General features: G+C 37.7%; 1 protein-coding gene across 4 annotated transcripts in view; it reads left to right on the top strand.

Moving 5' to 3' along the window:
• Positions 1-121: 121 nt before the first annotated feature.
• LOC127420489 (H(+)/Cl(-) exchange transporter 3) overlaps positions 122-19,641 on the top strand; it is a 79,199-nt gene continuing 59,679 nt past the window's right edge. For all 4 annotated transcript variants that reach the window (XM_051663245.1, XM_051663082.1, XM_051662863.1 and 1 more), the window contains exon 1: positions 122-264. The gene's annotated coding sequence lies outside the window, so the exon portion shown is untranslated. The remainder of the gene's footprint in view (positions 265-19,641) is intronic.

Raw genomic sequence — 19,641 nt, 5'->3', positions numbered from 1 at the left:
AATATTAAATTACTCGTAAAACCTTATGAATCTTACAGATTGGAAAAACAAATTAATTTAGCTGACATTAAGATCTCGGCTCTCTTTTATGATGGAGGTGGAGGGTGGAGAGACACCGGAAGTGAACGTCACTGACACAGGAATGGGCCAAAATAACCAGAGCGGAATGACAAACTGTTCTTAAGAGAAACATTTATTTCTGTGTTTTATTTGTGCTGAAGAGATGAATTGCGTCTTCAGAGCTCGTTTCGAGGCATCGCAGAGGTAAGACTGTCACATCTGTGTTGAAGCGCTTGCGATTACAGCGCGAGACGCTCACTCATCTCGCGCAGGTTCACAATATCAAATTTCACTTCAAACGCTTCATTTAAAAGCCCCTGTCAAGTGTTTTGATCGGTATATCATGCAACCGTCTTAGTGTTTGTCTTTTTTAAAAAGATGCCCATGCACGTATATTTTTATGCTGTGTGAACTCGTTTCACTTTATTTTCTATCCAGCGATATTAGTGAGATGCATAGTTTATCAGTGCAGTTTAGGTTGTTACATGAATTTTAACACTATTTAATGTTACCTAATTTATACACTTATTTATACCGTATGCTCTTAAGCTTCAGATGCACACACAGTTACCCACCATATGTTTGAGTGTATAAAAATAGGTCCTACAGTTTTGTTTGTGTTTACAGATTCTTTGTTAGCGGCATGGTTTGTTGCATGTTTTTGCTTTTGCTCTGATCATTATCATGCTTGTCACTGATGTTGTCTTGAGGCCCCTAAACCCTCAGTTTAGAGAGACGTGGTTCTCAGCAGGTTTTGCTTCAGAATCCAGATTTTACATGGGGCTTAAAGGAATATTCCGGGTTTAATACAAGTTAAGCTAACTTGACAGAATTTTTGGCATAATGTTGATTACCACAAAAATAATTGACTCCTTTTCTTAAAAACAAGCAAAAAATGTGTTACAGTGAGGCACTTACAATGGAAGTGAATGGCGCCAATTTTTGAAGGATTTAAAAGCAAAAATGTGAAGCTTATAATTTTATAAAAGCACTTACATTAATTCTTGTGTTAAATCTCTTGTATTATTTAAGCTGTAAAGTTGTTTAAATCATCATTTTTTGTTTGTTTTTTTGTTTAGTTTTTTTTTGTTTTTGCGGCAGACTATTTAAATACTGGAAGTACAGGGTTTACGGCGTTATGTCGACATTAGAGCCTGACCGATATGGGATTTTTGAGACTGATACCGATTTTAGAGAGGGAAAATTCACCGATTACCAATATGGTGGTCGATATATTTACTTTTTGAGCTGGAATGAAAACAGACCTTTTCTATGTGGATTTTTCAATGATTATGACTATGCAAAGTACTCAGAAGGCTGCTTTCTTAAATATTTTTATCAAAGAATATTTGACATTATTATTATAAATTGTCAACATTCTAGAAATGAACACTGAGAAAATAAAGAATAAATAAAAATACAATAAATAGCTTAATAAACATCAGTACTGTATGTTTAGTATCAGTCAATTGCTGACCATTTAAATAAAGAATAAATAAAAATACAATAAATAGCTAAATAAACATCAGTACTGTTTAGTATGTCAAATGATGACCATTAAAATAAATACAAATAAAATAAATAGCTAAATAATCATCAGTATTTCTGTGTAGTATCAGTCAAATGCTGACCATTAAAATAAATAGCTAAATAATCATCAGTATTTCTATTTAGTGTCAGTCAAATGCTGACCATTAAAATAAAGAATAAATAAAAATAAAATAAATAGCTAAATAAACATCAGTACTGTTTAGTATCAGTCAAATGCTGACCATTAAAATAAATAAAATAAATAGCTAAATAAACATCAGTATTCTTAAGTATCAGTCAAATGCTGACCGTTTAAATAAAGAATAAATAAAAATACAATAAATGGCTAAATAAACATCAGTACTGTTTAGTATCAGTCAAATGCTGACCATTAAAATAAAAAATAAATAAAAATACAATAAATAGCTAAATAAACATCAGTACTGTTTAGTATCAGTCAAATGCTGACCATTAAAATAAAGAATAAATAAAAATACAATAAATAGCTAAATAAACATCAGTACTGTTTAGTATCAGTCAAATGCTGACCATTAAAATAAAAAAATAGATAAAAATACAATAACTAGCTAAATAAACATCAGTACTGTTTAGTATCAGTCAAATGCTGACCATTAAAATAAAGAATAAATAAAAATAAAATAAATAGCTAAATTAACATCAGTACTGTTTAGTATCAGTCAAATGCTGACCATTAAAATAAAGAATAAATAAAAATAAAATAAATAGATAAATAAACATCAGTGCTGTTTAATATCATTCAAATGCTGACCATTTAAATAAAGAATAAATAAAAATAAAATAAATAGCTAAACAAACATCAGTACTGTTTAGTATCAGTTTAGGATTGAGGTGGGATGGAATAATAGTGAAGATAACAAATGATAATTTTTAGAGGCAGGAGAACTGATTCCTTGTCAAATTAGAATAGGATCTTAATTTTACCTGCAGTATCACCTGTAATCAGCTTTTTAAAAGCTACTGTGGCCAGACGTGCAGTCCACCATTAACATTAGAGGGACATCAGTAGGAACGCCCATAACGTCTTCATAGTATAGAGACAAGCAACACCAAGCGACAGTGTTGTTAGCGGTGTGAATGTGACTATAGAGTCTGTTTGGACACACAGCCTTTGACATCAACAACAAAACATATAGGAAGCGTTTTCTCCTCCCATTTAAATGCTGCTGTCTATTTATTTTGCTTTCCTAACAGTGCACTATATGCATGTACAGTGGGCAAGGGCATAGCAGCCAGGGGGCACGTCCCCCGCATTCTTTAAAAAGGTGATTCGGTCCCCCACACTTTTACAAACTAAACCCATACCGAGTCCAAATGGTGGATTTGTATACAGTATTCTTTGCATTTTGTTACTTTGGGTTGATTGAGCGACCATCCAGCCAATCACAGGTGAGTTTCATGAGCCGAAAAACACTTACGTAATAGGCCGTCATTCAGACAGTCTAATCAACGTGGCTCTGGTCATTTCTACAAAGTTGCTTTCAACAATGCTCATTTTTCCATGTTTTTTATCGGCATTGATGTTGATCTAAATGAATAACCTAGAGATGAGGAACACACAAATGAGAGTTATTTATCAGCATATCGTTCTTGATTGGAAGCATTACGTGAAATGCTCTGCAAAAAAACAAAACAAAGGACATTTATTTTAAGCACACATTGTAAGTGGAGTTTATATCAGCACCTGAGTCTTCATTAAGGTATGCTTTTTACATTATGTTTGTGAGGTAATAGTTTGAGCGATTCTTTTTGCCAATTTAAACAGATTACTAGATCTGTGTTAAATATGTAAAGCTATTTTAAATATCAGCTCCTGTTTTTTACCTCTGTGTTGGTGTGCAGGTGACAAACCGTAGGGACAAAGATAGATCTGCTGTGTTCTTAGAACACTTATGTATTTTATTGCAGTGAATATGTAGACACGCTTTTTTATACATGAAAACATATGGATGTTATTGGAACTCATAATAATATAAGACTATTATTGTTGCCTTTTGATAAAAGTCATGCTCAGCAGCTTACAAACTGTAGGGAAATTATAGATTTACTTTGTTCTTACGCAGCATCAAATCTTAACTAAAGTCTCTTTGTAGGTCTGTAGAAATACAAATTTGAAAGGATTAAAATTTTCTTTTGATCGTTGATTCAGTGACTAACTCATTTCACACAAGACATCACCCGGTGGACTTACCAGAAATGGTCACTGAACAAATCATTAAATGGATCTGAACTAATTTTGTTGAACGTAATCAAAACACTCGAGCCACTTCGTGCACTTGTTATGAATGTGTAATAGCTTGGTGTGACTGGCCCAATGAAATGACAGACCTTGGCACACAATTCTTGTAACACAGCTCTTGATATTCAGAAATGTTTAACCCACAGCTGGTCTTCAAAGTGGGTCCTCACAATCTGCCAGAACAGTGATAAGCACGGGCGCTTCCGAGTCCTAGGCAAGTGAAGGCATTTCAGCCCACATTATATCAGATTGTTCTGCGGCATCTCCGGGCAGCATTTAATAAGCATTTAAAATAAAAAAACACAGATTCTCTCCCGCATGTCAACTGTGTCTTCATTCTTTCTTTTTTTTAATAAAATTATTATGAAAATACATTGTGAACATTCATGATTTTATTTAATAACTATTCTGAAAACACAGCAAAGATAGATTAAAATATAGTGTTTCAGTTGAAATCTCGCTCATAAGTGTAATGAAATGTATACAGTATGTGCTTATTTTAAAGTTCTTTCTAGTTTTTAATTCTAAAGATAAAGAGGATGGTGTAGGGTACAGAAACCCTTTACACATGTGAACTGGTAGTGTTTTTGGCTGTCAAGCCACAGGTTCTTTATCTTATTTGTACGTGTGAAAAAGTAAAATGCAACCAGCAGACAAACGATATGCCTTTATTGCATAAATACACATTTGATCATGTAAATAGTAATATTTGATACTGCTGAAGTTAATTTCAACATTCAATACAAATGCAGACCTTATTTCAGCATCGCATGGTTTTTTGTTTGCATTTCATTCCATTTTGCACTGTGGCTGGTAGACTCTTGTGTCCTGTAAGAATATTGTTGGTCATTTGGTTTTATACTGCATATCATTTTTACAATTACTCTTATATTTGTTGCCACTATTGTGTTTTAAAAGGTAAAACCATAGGCGGTACAGTAACATAGGGTGGCAGCATTCATGGTTACATGATAAAGATTATGATTCAACTTAATTACATTAATAAAGAACAATAGCGTGAGGGACCTTCACTTGAATTTTTCCAAAGATTCGGGTGAAAATCTACACATCCAAATCTCCTTTAATCTTTCGAAGCATCACAGCCCCCCACATCACCTTTGTCTGGTTTTGCATGGGGAATGGGAAACACCAAAAGTAGATAATAGCCCACCTTAATGCACACCTCAAGCGTTTGATTGTGACATCAGAGAACTGTTACCTCAACTTAACTTGAAGTCAAATGTACCCAACTGACATGTGACATGCCGTTATTGCATACAAAATATACACATTTATTCACATAAATATTAATATTTGATATAGATGTCTTTAAAGTCAATTAAAACATTCAAAACAAATGCAAAGACATATTTTCAGCATTTAAAGGTTTTTATTTGATTTTTAAAGCCATATTTTATGTTAATGTTTATCAAAGAAAGAGTCTGTCTTCGCTGCTGACATGATATTGGAAGAAAAGTGGTTTGGAAAAATCTGAATTTGAACCTGCCTCACAATCAGTATTAGCACCAGAATCCGACGCTCTACTGATCACACAATGTCTAAGATAATAATTAAATTTGACCAATATGCTGAGATCCCAAGCCAGAGAAAATGCCCGCCACACTCCCAGCCTCCCATCACCGCGAGAACAACAGCTCACTCCCTTTAGACAATTTATTTCAACATTTAAAATACTTTGTGGAAGTTTAATAAAATAAAGTATGTGTCTTCGATGACATGAAATAGGTATGAAACACAGATCTGTCCTGACGTCCTCTACAGATACAGTAACCATAGTAACATCATGGTAATTTGCAGTAATATAGTTGTAACCATTAAAATAAACATGGTTAAAAGCTTTATTAAACCCATATTACTGTAGTAACACCATGCATTGTTAATTGCATCAAATCTAAGTTTTCTGCCCAAAAAAACATGGTTAATACAATATTACTATAGTAAAACTTCCTTTATATTAATTTAGTGGTATTAAAGATAATAAGAGTGGAAACAGGAAACAGAATGGGAAAAATAATCCGACACATGCAGACTCGAACTCGGACTGAATAGAGATTGATGCACTGACGTTACGCCCGAGCCACTACAGCAACACACTCAATGCACCTTTTGCAGGTACTATTTAGACAGGGGTGCAAATAGTCACTCTGAAAAATAACATCGAGCTTTTGGGCAACATCGAATAGCAAATATTAACAACTAATAAAAAAACTCAGCAAAAAAGAAACGTCCCTTTTTCAGGACACTGTATTTTAAAGATAATTTTGTAAAATTCAAATAACTTTGCAGATCTTTATTGTAAAGGGTTTAAACAATGTTTTCCATGCTTGTTCATTTAACCATAAATAATTAATGAATGTGCACCTGTGGAACGGTCATTAAGACACTAACAGCTTACAGACGGTAGGCAATTAAGGTCACAGTTATAAAAACTTAGGACACTAAAGAGACCTTTCTACTGACTCTGAAAAACACCAAAAGAAAGATGCCCAGGGTCCCTGCTCATCTGCGTGAACGTGCCTTAGGCATGCTGCATGGAGGCATGAGGACTGCAGATGTGGCCAGGGCAATACATTGCAATGTCCATACTGTGAGACGCCTAAGACAGCACTACAGGGAGACAGGAAGGACAGCTGATTGTCCTCGCAGTGGCAGACCACGTGTAACACCTGCACAGGATCAGTACATCCGAATATCACACCAGCGGGACAGGTACAGGATGGCAACAACAACTACCTGAGTTACACCGGGAATGCACAATCCCTCCATCAGTGCTCAGACTGTCCGCAATAGGCTGAGAGAGGCTGGACTGAGAGCTTGTAGGCCTGTTGTAAGGCAGGTCCTTACCAGACATCACCAGCAACAATGTCACCTATGGGCACAAACCCACCTTTGCTGGAACAGACAGTGCTCTTCACTGACGAATCACAGTTTTGTCTCACCAGGGGTGATGGTCAGACTCGTGTTTATCGTCGAAGGAGTGAGCGTTACATCGAGGCCTGTACTCTGGAGCGGGATCGATTTGGAGGTGGAGGGTCCATCATGGTCTGGGGCGGTGTGTCACAGCATCATCGGACTGAGCATGTTGTCATTGCAGGCAATCTCAATGCTGTGTGTTACAGGGAAGATAACCTCCTCCCTCATGCGGTACCCTTCCTGCAGGCTCATCCTGACATGACCCTCCAGCATGAAAATGCCACCAGCCATACTGCTCGTTCTGTGCATGATTTCCTGCAAGACAGGAACGTCAGTGTTCTGCCATGGCCAGCGAAGAGCCCGGATCTCAATCCCATTGAGCACGTCTGGGACCTGTTGGATCGGAGGGTGAGGGCTAGGGCCATTCCCCCCAGAAATGTCCAGGAATTGCAAGTGCCTTGGTGGAAGAGTGGGGTTACATCTCAGTAAGAACTGGCAAATCTGGTGCAGTCCATGAGGAGGAGATGCACTGCAGTACTTAATGCAGCTGGTGGCCACACCAGATATTGACTGTTACTTTTGATTTTGAACCCCCCTTTGTTCAGGGACACATTATTCCATATCCGTTAGTCACATGTCTGTGAAACTTGTTCAGTTTATGTCTTAGTTGTTGAATCTTTTTATGTTCATACAAATATTTACACGTTAAATTTGCTGAAAATAAAAGCAGTTGAAAATGAGAGGACATTTTTTTTTTTTGCTGAGTTTACAAGACAGATAATGAACAATAAAGCACAGTTTATTTGTTTTTGTCTTTTGTGACAAGATAGTTTTGAACTACATAGCTTTTCTGGTTATTACACATGCGTAAAACTCAAACGCATATTGAGACAAATATTATTTAAATGATGTGGTCGCAATACTTCCAGCCTTATTCATGTGGCAAATTGAGATTCTTATGAAAATATTTTACAATTTTTCATTTGATGCTATTTGGTTCACTTTTTCTTACATTTTTATTGCCAGGAGAATATAACATATGATACAGTGATATACATATACATGAATTAATTCACATTTGATAATCCAGTTTAAAAATAGAAAATATGGACTAGCATATCGGCACATTAAATTAAAACACAGGCTCAGTGTCTTGACAGTTTTCGGAAGTTACAATTGTTTGAAAATGCTGCCTAATGATGCTTGCTCATAACATCAGTGTATACAGTTGAAGTCAGAAGTTACATTAATAATAATATTTTTCACAATTCCTGACATTCCCTGTCTTAGGTCAGTTAGGATCACTATTTTGTGAATGTGAAATGTCAGAATAATAGTAGAGAGAATAATTTATTTCAGCTTTTATTTCTTTCATCACATTCCCAGTGGGTCAGAAGTTTACATACACTTTGTTAGTATTTGGTAGCATTGCCTTTAAATTGTTTAACTTGGGTCAAATGTTTTGGGTAGCCTTCCACAAGCTTCTCACGATAAGTTGCTGGAATTTTGGCCCATTCCTGACAGAACTTGTGTAACTGAGTCAGGTTTGTTCGCCTCCTTGCTCGCACATCTGCCCACAAATTTTCTATCGGACTGAGGTCAGGGCTTTGTGATGGCCACTCCAATACCTTGACTTTGTTGTCCTTAAGCCATTTTGCCACAGCTTTGGAGGTATTCTTGGGGTCATTGTCCATTTGGAAGACACATTTGCGACCGAGCTTTAACTTCCTGGCTGATGTATTGAGATGTTGCTTCAATATATCCACATAATTTTCCTTCCTCATGATGCCATCTATTTTATGAAGTGCACCAATACCTCCTGCAGAAAAGCACCCCCACAACATTATGCTGCCACACCCATGCTTCACGGTTGGGATGGTGTTCTTCGGCTTGCAAGCCTCACCCTTTTTCCTCCAAACGCAACGATGGTCATTATGGCCAAACAGTTAAATTTTTGTTTCATCAGACCAGAGGACATTTCTCCAAAAAGTAAGATCTTTGTCCCCATGTGCACTTGCAAACTGTAGTCTGGCTTTTTTATGGCGGTTTTTGAGCGGTGGTTTCTTCCTTGCTGAGCAGCCTTTCAGGTTATGTCAATATAGGACTTGTTCTACTGTGGATATAGATACTTGTCTACCTGTTTCCTCCAGCATCTTCACAAGGTCCTTTGCTGTTGTTCTGGGATTGATTTGCACTTTTCACACCAAACTATGTTCATCTCTAGGAGACAGAATGCATCTCCTTCCTGAGCAGTATGATGGCTGCGTGGTCCCATGGTGTTTATACTTGTGTACTATTGTTTGTACAGATGAACGTGGTACCTTCAGGTGTTTGGAAATTGCTCCCAAGGATGAACCAGACTTGTGGAGGTACACAGTTTCTTTTCTGAGGTCTTGGCTGATTTCTTATGATTTCCTCATGATGTCATGCAAAGAGGCACTGAGTTTGAAGGTAGGCTTAAAAATACATCCACAGGTACACCTCCAATTCAGTACACCTCCTATCAGAAGCTAATTGTCTAAAGGCTTGACATCATTTTCATCAAGCTGCTTAAAGTCACAGTTAACTTAGTGTATGTAAACGTCTGACCCACTGGAATTGTGAAATAGTCCATTAAAAGTGAAACAATCTGTCTGTAAACAATTGTTGGAAAAATTACTTGTGTCATGCACAAAGTAGATGCCCTAAATGACTTGCCAAACCTATAGTTTGCTAATATGAATAAAAAATTAGTTTTAATGACTCCAACCTAAGTGTATGTAAATGTCTGACTTCAACTTTATGTATAAAAATACTCACAAATTATAATTTTCTCTCATGAAATGTGAATGAATAAATGAAAAAACAAAAACAAGTCCCGATGCATGGGCGTCCTCGTGAATGTTAAATGTTGCAGGATAGTGTTTATCATGATCTTCATTGCTGCGTCCCTCCAGCAAATCATTGTTTACTCTTGTTTCTTCTTTTATTTTACGTCGGTTGGCAAAACAGGCATTACTGCCTCAAACTGAATAGTCGTGACATTGCGAGAAACAGCTTTGAGGCATTCAGCTCTGGCCTGTTGAAATTCTATGGTTATAGCGCCCTTTAGCGGTTTAAAGCTACTAATGACTAATCAACGCGGTGAACGCGGCGGCAGAAAGCTTACTCTGGATGGATACCCACTGTACACTCACTGACTACTTTATTAGGTACACCTGTGCACCTATTATTCATGAGATTATCTAATCAGCCAATCGTGCGGCAGCAGTGCAATGCATAAAATCATGCAGATATGGGTCAGGAGCTTCAGTTAATGTTCACATCAACTGTCAGAAGGGGGAAAAATGTGATCTCGGTGAATGATTTCGAGCGTGGCATTATTGTCGGTGCCAGACGGGCTGGTTTGAGTATTGTAACTGCTGATCTCCTGGGATTTTCATGCACAACAGTCTCTAGTGTTTACTCAGAATGGTGTCAAAAACAAAAAACCATCCAGTGAGTGGCAGTTCTGCGGATGAAAAGGCCTTGTTAATGAGAGAGGTCAACGGAGAATGGCCAGATTGGTTCGAGCTGACAGAAAGGCTACGGTAACTCAGATAACCCCTCTGTACAATTGTAATGAGCCGAATAGCATCTCAGAATGCACAACATGTCAAACTTTGAGGCAGATGGGCTATAATAGTAGAACAGTGGATGACAGAAGTTGAACCCGACATTATGTGTGTGTGTCAACAGAGCCACGCCATTCACTCAAACACGCAATGCATGCATACTATATATTTACTTATTAAACACAGCCTTTTGCAATTCACAAAGCTATTGCATGTCTTCAAGTGGATTTGAATAAAATGTACAAGTCATATGGACTACTTTTATGGTTCTTTTATGTCTTTTTTGAAGCTTGACAGTAATGAACATGACTAACACACAGTATTGGATTTGGATCGGGCTCGTCGGACTGATACCCGATTCGTCTATAAACATCAGTATCGGAGCCAATACCGATCCAGGTGTAGGATCAGTGCATCCCTAATGTATGCTGGGAACCTAGATATGCAGAGTGCAATCTCTTTGGTCTCGCTCATTCATTTGAAAGTGAAGTCTGATGTCAGCTGTAAATATGACCATGTTCCTCTTTGTGTTCGACTTCCTCGGCACTGAAAGGAACTTCTGAATAGGGCAAAAGTCGCAGACAGACTCAGCAGTAATCTTGTTACCTAATATCCTCATTAGTAAGGTCTCAGTAGATTCTTGGGATGTTTTATATTGAAATTGTGATACAAACAGCTGCTGGCCTTAGCTGGTTTAAGCTGGTCTAGCTGGTCTCCCAGCCTGATAGTAAAACTAGCCTACAGCTTAGACTAGTTTAAGTTTTTATTTATTTTTATTTTTTTTCTGCAGGGACATATCTTTTTGCTGGTGCCATTGAACTTGGTGTTTCTTAGAAATGATGACTGAGGTTTTAGCAGATGGTGGGCCCTGTTTGCAGTAATATCAGAGAATGGCAACAAACTCTTTGCGTCTTCATCAGATACTAGGGTTTATTTAGCTTTTCTATCCATTGTAGGATACTTCATGTTTAATGAGGTTGGTGTGTGTACATATACAACATCATAGGTCAACTATTTATAGACACCACACACCAGTAGGTGGTTGAAATACTTTGATTTTTTTCTTGAATTGTTTTCTGCCTGCTTCTGTGTCTATACCACTGATCTATACTGGCAGTTTGGAAAATAAGCAGTAGAGAGAACCCATCATTTCAAGTGGATCTGAAAACACTGATTCATCGCCAAGCAACCATCACCTAGGTGATACTTCCTTGACAATGGAGAGAAAGAGAGAGATGGTTAAAGTTGTGTAACAGTGTTTGAGGCTTTCTTTTGCAGCCTGATCTCATGAAAATTACATTGCTGTGTCAACATTTTTGCTAACTGATATACATTATTTGTGTATCACATCAGTTCCAACGTAAAATGTCCACTGCGTGGCGCTAAAAGTAAGTTAAATGTTGTACCAAACATGCATTTTATAACAACAAAAAGTACCTCCCTACACTAAGGGCCCTATTTTAAGAGCACTAGCGCTAAGCGCAGCGCTATGCCCTAAGTCATAAGTGCAATGTCAGTGGGCATGGCCATGAAGTTTTGGTATTTTCCAAATATTTTTGATATTTTGGTATAAGTGGGTTTGGCGAAATCATGCATGCAAAGCGCTAATGGACTGGGCTAAATGCAATTGAATTCAGAGGTTCTTCTCCCGTTATTGCACCATCTGCATCCCATTTTAACTTCATGCGACATCGCGTCCACACGTGTGGACGTTGTATTTTGGCTTCGCTATATGCAATGCATAATTTAAATGAATTACAACTGGCTGAATACTGTTAGCAAGACTCTACACTGTCATTTAAGGGTTAAACTTCTGAAACACTGCATCTCGTGACACAACAGCATGGTGTTGATATACAGGAAGTGCAGTTACTGGCGCAGCGCCAACAAAAATGCCTCTGATAAGGAACCTCTACATTTTTTTTGATTGAAACATGTTTGGTTGTAAAGAGTAGTGTCTCTAGTTTAGTTTGATATGCTGCTTTAAAAAATCCACTCATTTTTCACGCGTCAGCATGCTAATAAACATGATGTCCACATATGTGGAAATTAGGACCGTACTCCCTCAAAAGTTGAAAAAACATGTGAGTTATTTTGAATATTTTACATCATTAGCACATCTGTGGGTCAATTATCTTCATTTTAATATACATTTTGTTAAGTTTTATTTTGTGATCACTGTACAATATGGTTCTATTCATTGACATTAGTAAATGCATTTCTATATTTCACATTGAGAATCAGTGTATTCATGTAAAAGCTGAAAAATGTTGCTTTCAGAGGCTTCATATGGAGTTAGGATGAAAATAAGGTGCATAACTGTTCTGAGACCAGTGCAGACAGACAGCACACTGGAGGTTAAGTGATTCACTAAATAGGGAGCGAGAGTGCATCTTATAGTTTTCTATGCAGCTAAGTGCATTCACTCCTAAAATCTGACCAAAAGTTCAGTTTCAGGCCTGCAGATGAGGTTTGGACCACTCAACATATTTGGCAGACATGGGACATTGGTAATCAGTACATAGATTCAGAATTTTATAATGTATAATTTTATTTTAACATGGTTGGCAGTGATTTGATGATGCTGGCCATTACTTTGAATAAGAATTATTAATTCAGCTTTATAGAAAATCAGCTGTAATGTCTATAACGTCTTAAAAACATGAATAACCAACACTCCTTTAATTATAAACTATTTGATGAAAAAAATCTGACTTTCAATAGCTTGATATTACTTAAAATTTCACAACTTAGTCCCACTGTGGACATACATTTTTATAAAAACTATTTGCTCTAGAATTTTTTTTGCTTGTTTATTGGGTTGTACTGGTTATAAATCAAAAAAGGAAATGTACACAGCAGTCACGCAGGGTTCTCAGGAGAATATAGTCCATTCCCTGTAAAGCTCTAGCAATATAAACAAAGACAGCACATTCATAAGAAGATGGTATTGTAAATAGTCTGTATGCAATGAATTCGAAGAATAGGAAAAATTGACTTTTGTGCATTAACTGCGGCCTTGTTGAATGTCAGGCATATTTCTTTGACAGTGACATGCTCCTTTTATATATGCATGGAAAATGTGGTTCAGGATTTGAATGTAGGCTCTGTTAGATTATAGAGAATGTAAATATTATTAATCATTTTCATGTACTAACACACAAATCATGGCTAGTATTTACAGTGATTGTATCTGCACGCACTTTACTTCTAACGGTAGATTTTGAAAGATTGAATTCATTTATTGAAACACGAAAAAATTGTATAAAAAAAAAAAGTGTAAAAAAATAAATCATACCAAACCCAAACATTTGACTCATTCCAACTTCTTCCACCAGGCCTTTTGCAGTGACTTAAAAATCACTCTATGACAACAGGTGGAAAAATACCAATACAAATTAGATAATAAATATAATTGTAAATATAAATATAAACATAAGAATAATAATTGAAAGATAAACTATGAACTACAGATAGTTTAGCACAAATCTCATAATTTTTGTTTAATAAAACGGCAACAATAATGATTGTCAGATACATTATTTGATGTTCTACTATTTTCAGAGTTTGGACATGAACTTTATTACCACCTGCTGGTGGAATCTCCAAACTGCAAATGCAGGAACTGAGTTTACACTTTGCGTTGAAAGCAGACGTGATTTTGAAACGTCTTAGCACAATGACTATTTCTCAGGAAAATGGCAATTTGCACTTTGCACCACTGCATTAACATACAGTACACCTACATTTTGCGTGCAAACACCCACAGATAGCGCAAACACTCTCGCCCACTTGCGCTTTGTGTTGGCACAAAAATTGCACTTAGAATTTGCGCTCTCACGAAAAATAGATAAGACATAGCACACTGTCTTTGCACATACTATAGAGGTGTGCTTTGCATGCTTGCAAAATAGAGCTCTAAACCTTAATCCAGATTTATACTTGACTCATATGTTTGTTCACGAGGGTTTACACGCACAAAGTGAAGTCATCACGGCTTTCGCCTAGCCTTCACGAGGCTCCGTTTCGCTCGGTTTTGCGCATGCTAATTTTTTATTTTTTTTTCGCCTAGTGTGCGCACACTGCTTCAGCACCATTAGATCAATTGGAGGAAAGGGGTTGATTGGTTGATTACACAAAAACAATACACAAAAGTTTTTTGTTGTTTTCACCTCTTGCTGTTGATTAGCGAACATTAACTATTATTATCATACCTGCCTAAATAAATGTAAAGTTCAGTGAAGTGCTTCTTCACTACTGTTTTTTACTGGATTAGCTGGTATTTTCTTTGCTCTGCCATCTGTTGTTTGGAGAAGAGTGCAACCACTGTGCTCGTCAAGTATAAATGCCTTGGGTTGTCGAGACCTGTGAGCAGGAATCGCTGCGGTGCCAGGCGAAGTCCTTCGCAGTCCTTCGCACTGGAAATGCAATGCTCTATCAGTTGAGCTGCTGCGCAACATGATCGTGCTTGAATAAGCTTTTAAATGTAGTTGGTTATGTAATGCAAATAGGGCTTCACAATTTGGAGGTAAAATATGATATGCTTTAGTTGTTGGATAATACCATATGCAATGCAGTAATCCTAAAATGAAGTCATCAGTAAACTTCAGTATATTTGGGTGGTGGGGGTTCCAATGTTCCGCAGAACTTTGTTTATTGAAGTTTATTGGAAAAAAAAAGGACCATTTATCCCAGATATCACAAACATAGTTGTCTTTTGTTCCAAAAATTGCATATAGGCCTAGACTGCATATAATAAATACGGTTTTACCATTAGCTACATTTCCACAAATGTGGTGCGCTCCATCATTGTAGTCAGGAGTAGTTGGATAAACATTATTTTAGCATCAGATTTCAAATTATGTCAATGTTATCACAGTATTTAAACAATTAATGTTGTTTTGATGCTCTTTAATGATGTGTGACGGATCGCTATAGCTGCCCATTCAAATGGAGCTGGGCACAGCGCTCTCTCTGTGACTTGTAGCATGATGAAAACATGAATGAACATGAGGGTCTGTTGAAAGATACAGTACAAACTACTGAAATGTGTCTACTCTCATGTAATCGTCCAATCTATTAATGTTGAAATGACAATAGGGCAGTGGTGGCTCAGCGGTTAAGGCTCTGGGTTACTGATCAGAAGGTCAGGGGTTCAGGCCCCAGCACCGCCAAGATGCCACTGTTGGCACCTTGAGCAAGGCCCTTGACCCCATCTGCTCCAGGGGTGCTGTATCATGGCTGACCCTGCACTCTGACCCCAGCTTAGCTGGGATATGTGAAATAAAGAATTTCACTGTATATATGCAAATGTATAATGTGTGATTTAAAAAAAAAAAAGGTTGTGGCAGCAGTGCAGTGCATAAAATCATGCAGATACAGGTCAGGAGCTTCAGTTAATGTTCACATCAACCATCAGAATTGGGGAACATTTTTATCTCAGTGATTTCGACCGTGGCATGATTGTTGGTGCCAGATGAGCTGGTTTGAGTGTTTCTGTAACTGCTGATCTCCTGGGATTTTCATGCACAACAGTCTCTAGAATTTACACCGAATGGTGCCAAAAACAAAAAAAGTGAGCGGCAGTTCTGTGGACGGAAATGCCTTGTTGATGAGAGGTCAACAGAGAATGGCCAGACTGGTTCGAACTGACAAAGTCTACGGTAACTCAGATAACTGCTCTGTACAATTGTGGTGAGAAGAATATCATCTCAGAATGCTGTTTTGAGATGCAGGTAGGTGCTGTTTTGGCTGCACGAAGGTGACTTACACAATATTAGGCAGGTGGTTTTAATGTTGTGGCCGATCGGTGTATAGAAACACTGGCATCCAAAGGTTTGGAATAATGTACAGATTTTGCTGTTTCGGAAGGAAATTGGTACTTTAATTCACCAAAGTGGCATTCAACTGATCACAAAGTTTAATTAGGACATTATTGATGTAAAAAACAGCACCAAATCAAATCTAGACAGGCCCCATTTCCAGCAGCCATCACTCCAACACCGTATCCTTGAGTAATCATGCTAAATTGCTAATTTGGTACTAAAAAAATCACAACAAAGGACAACTGGCTCTAGCAAGGAAAGGAAGAGATGTAGAAGGCCCTGATACAACTAAACAAGAGTATAAGTACATCAGAGTCTCTAGTTTGAGAAATAGATGCCTTACATGTACTCAGCTGACAGCTTCATTGAATTCTACCCGCTCAACACCAGTTTCATGTACAACAGTAAAGAGAAGACTCAGGGGTGCAGGCCTTATGGGAAGAACTGCAAAGAAAAAGCCACTTTTGAAACAGAAAAACAAAAAGAAAAGGTTAGAGTGGGCAAAGAAACAGACACTGGACAACAGATAATTGGAAAAGAGTGTTATGTAGTAAAGATGAACGGCTGGAAAGGTCATGGAAATTCATTGGTCAAAATGTATGGTAACCTTGGTGAACCCTTCCATCATAAAATCAGGTAGTAATAGACTTACCATGCTTGCTTTGCCAATTTTCAGAGGTGTTATTTTCCCTTTCTGATAGTCCCAAATGCCATCAGATAATGCACATGTTGTGTTATTAAATATTTAGTGACATTTTTATGCATTTAAATGTTGTGTAATTAAGGCCATTGAATAACCCATATTGGTCGACCATTAAAATATAAATTAATCTATTTCCATTCTTTTCAATGTAACTCCTTATCAAATTCATCTGACATTGCAGTTTATTTACAATCTGTTTACAAACGTCTTCTCTTGCTGACATTACCTCTGGAGCAGGTTGCTATGGTGACATTATCAACACAATTGCTGGAGACCAAAATGTTTACTGATGTCACCAGCACAGTGTGTCAGTCACCCATGTAACAGGATCCATTTCAGGACTAACAGCTGGTCAGCAGACTACTTCTTATTCGACAATATTCTACACTAATCACAGCGTCCTTCTCAATTCAGATTTTTTTGAAGGTTTCCTCCTAATGCCAGACCAGTAGACCATCAGGTTCAATCCATATTTATTGGCTTTGTGATTCCTGTCTGCTACTTAAAACTCTTGGCAATGGCTCTCAGACCTCTGCGCTCACTTTTGAGCATAAAAAAAAAAACACTCAAATTGAAGCAAATGAATTAAATGTCTTGCTTTAATTGGATATAACCCGGGTCTTGTTCTAGACAGTTTGATCATTCACAAAGAAGCTGTTGTGATCATGGCCTGCAGCTACTGAAGCACTAGATTCCTGAATCTCATGATTTGTTTGTCAGATGATTACCCTAAACATCCACTTTTTCATTTAGTAACAATATATCAGAGAGAGAAGACATCTATATATCATACAAAGTCTTCATGTTTAAAAAGAGTCTGGGAAACAGTGTGTGGCAGCGGGGGCGTGGTCAAGCGTCCGTCCGGAGAGAGAGAAAGTGGTAAGGGCGCTTGCACCTGAGCTAAATTATGTCTAACACCTGTCTCTAATTACAGTGAGCACGGGGAGAGCGGCATAAAAGAGCCACACCGCCAGCAAACCAGAGAGAGAGAGAGAGACTCTGTGTCTTTAAGCTCTTCATGAAGCTAAAGTGTTATTGTGAAGCTAGAATCTTATTGTGAAGCTAAAGAGTATTGTGAGAACGTGAAGCTGACGTGTTGTGGCAACCCTGTAACTCCATTAAAGACCCTTACCTGAGTGAAAGAAACCTGGTTCCCCGTGTCCTCCCTGGCAGAACCCTTTACACAGTATTTAGATGAACATGCTCAGGGTTATGATAGTTTTTATTTTATATTCAACTTGTCCTTTCAGTTTATCTTCAGTTTCAGTGATGTTGTTCAGTATGTGTAGTCAAACAATGACTTGTGATTCTTCTAAGAACCACATAAAGAGAAACTGTAAGAAAGATGCAAAACTGGGGTAAAGAGAGGAAAAATATCAAGGGAAGGAGAAAGAGAGAAAGAGGGAGGGAAGGAGGAAAATGGAATGGGACAAGGAGGAGGAGATACAGACTGAGAAAAACACTCAGTGTGTTTAAGAGGCAAGAAGGAAACTGAGAAAATGCAATGAAGTGAACAGCTGTTGTGTTTTAAGATGATCACAGCAGCAGGAAAACTTTCCTCTGAGAGTTTTCCTCTGGGATTCCCAGCAGACTGTAAGTCATGAGGTTCAATTATTATATCAGTTGGAGTGTCAATGTAGAATTTGATCATTTGATCTTATGTTTTATTACACTTTTTAATAGACATTACTTTGATATATCAGTGTATCAGCCAGAATGATTGATCAGCTGATATGTGGCCAGTTAGAGATTATTGACCATTAAAAAAGCCAGATTGGTTGACCACTACTTGTTATATTAAGTGCTTCTCAAAGCTTGTCATTCTTCAGAGCACTGTAAACCCTAATGTTGTCATTACTGGAAAAAATCAAGTTATCTTAATTAAACATTTCTTGAAATGTCAAGTTTTGGGCTCATAACTCCCTTGAGCTTATTTTTCTTATAAATCCAAAACTTAAGAATTTAAGTGTTAATAACTCAAATTATTGAGTAAAAAAATTGAGGTTATGGGGAATACCCACAATGCTGTGTGTGGTGAGCAGGCGTGGCCAAGCGGTAAGGATGGACACCAGGGGGGGAATTATCTCAATCAGCCGGGAGAGAGATAAAGAGGTGCCAGAGCCGCAGTGGGGGAGAGAGAACCACGCAGATGTGTGTTGCTCTCTCTCTCCCCTCCGGCGGTCTGGATTCTCTTTTAATCCCTCTCCAGCTCTCACTGTAACACAGAATAGCTATTATAGATCATTTCCCACAGGTGTCAATCCTTACCGTTCTTCCTCTCTCGGCCTCGCTCTCTACAGACGTCGCTCAGCACATCACCACAACGTGCACTTAATTATGTTTCCTTGCTCAAACATATGGGGGCATTTAAATTGTTGTTATTAAGAATTCAGTAATGATACTTTTTTGTAGTATTATTTATGTTGTTTTGTTGCAAATAGTTGTTCCGTGTGACGTCACCTTTAGGTCCCCTTTGGTCAAGTTGGACCTTGTTTATCACAATTCTCTTTGTGCATGTGCAAATAAGGTACAAGTTTATATGCATTTCTGTGGAGAAAGAAGTTTATTTAATGATTGACCTAGAAGGCTTCACGCCATCCACCGTGGCATCCGCACTCAACTCACCACGTGCCCCATCGAGAATGAACCACATTCTAGCGACCACGAGGAGGTTACCCCATGTGACTCTACACTCCCTAGCAACTGGGCCAATTTAGT

This window comes from Myxocyprinus asiaticus, chromosome 1, assembly GCF_019703515.2.
Source record: "Myxocyprinus asiaticus isolate MX2 ecotype Aquarium Trade chromosome 1, UBuf_Myxa_2, whole genome shotgun sequence".
NCBI lineage: Eukaryota > Metazoa > Chordata > Actinopteri > Cypriniformes > Catostomidae > Myxocyprinus > Myxocyprinus asiaticus.
This window is presented reverse-complemented; position numbering and strand designations above follow the sequence as displayed.